Source organism: Octopus bimaculoides, chromosome 25, assembly GCF_001194135.2.
Source record: "Octopus bimaculoides isolate UCB-OBI-ISO-001 chromosome 25, ASM119413v2, whole genome shotgun sequence".
NCBI lineage: Eukaryota > Metazoa > Mollusca > Cephalopoda > Octopoda > Octopodidae > Octopus > Octopus bimaculoides.
Window position 1 is genome coordinate 3,747,396 of NC_069005.1, and position 1,515 is coordinate 3,748,910.

Sequence of the window (1,515 nt, forward strand, 5' to 3'; positions counted from 1 at the left end):
AGAGAGAGAGAGAGAGAGAGAGAGAGAGAGAGGGGCAACTTTCAGTTTCCGTCTGCCAAATCCACTCACAAATCTACGGTCGACCTGAGGCTACAGCAGAAGACGCTTGACCACAACGCCGCGCAATGGGACTCAACCCAGAATCATGTGGTTGGGAAGCGCATTGTCACGCCTGCGCCGTAGTTATTAAAATGTATCATACGATAAGGCATAAATGACATCGGCGGAAGTTGAACTCTGAACCTAAGGAGTCGAAACAAATATCGCGAAGCATTCTGCCAGCATGTTAACGATTATGTTGCTTCAATGCCTCTACAGAAGGCGGCGAGCTAGCAGAATCGTTAGCACGCCGGGCGAAATGCTTACTGATATTTCGTTTGTCTTCATGTTCTGAGTTCAAATTCTGCCGAGGTCGACTTTGCCTTTTATCCTTTCGGGGGTCGAAACAATTAAGTACCAGTTACGTACTGGAATCGATCTAATCGACCGGTTTCCCTCTCTTAAAATTTCGGGCATTGTGCGTTAGAAGAAAAATAAATACTCAATGCCACAACACATAAGAAAATAAGTCTTCCTACAATAGAAAAAAGACCTGAAAATTTGTGGGACAGTGATAGTTTATTATATCGCCACCAGAGCTGTTATGGTACTCACTTTATAGACCCGCGAAAGAGTAAATGACAGTCAACCTTGGCGAGATTCGAACTCATCCTAAATTGTCGGGGGAAAAAAGAAATCCGCGAAGCCTTTTTCCTACTTGCTAATGACTCTGAGAGCCGACTGCCTTCGCCATATACGAAAATATCGGTTGCAAATATTGATACTAAGTCAGAAATTTGTGAGGAGGACGTAAATGAATTACATCGACCTCAGTGCTCAACTGGGGAATATTTTCACGACCCCGAAAGGGAAGAAAGGCGAAGTCAACCTCGGCGGAATTTGAACTCAGGAAGTAAAGGCGGACGGAAGACCGCAACGCATTTTGCCTTGCGTGTTACTGATTTTGCCAAGCTCACTACCTTATGTAAGAAAATATTGATAATAAATCATTGCACCACATTTTCTACAGTCTACTTAAAATAATGCTTTTTTTTTTTTTTCCAAAAGATGCTGAAACGGGTCTTATAAAACATCATTTCGGTGAAAGGAATCGGGTAGTTACATGCATTGGAACACCGCTATTTTTGATAATGTTATTTATTGTTTTTCCTACTATAGATCCTAAGAAGAAAAAAAAAACATTTTGGTAAGAGGCGTAAAGCGGATTCTTATTTCTTGCTGCAACCGCTTCGTTTATGCAGCACCTTTACGTTTTGCGTTCAAAATCTACTGCAGCTAATTTATACACTTGCTTCGGGAATTGATAAAATAAAATATCACTGCGGCTGGTGTCATCAGCTACTTTCTCTTTGAACAATTTTGGCTTGAATACACTAAAATGTCATAAACGTTAGTCCGTCAGACTAAAAGACAGGAGGTTCAGCCATTTGCTGTGGGTGGGCTTCCAAAAGCTGA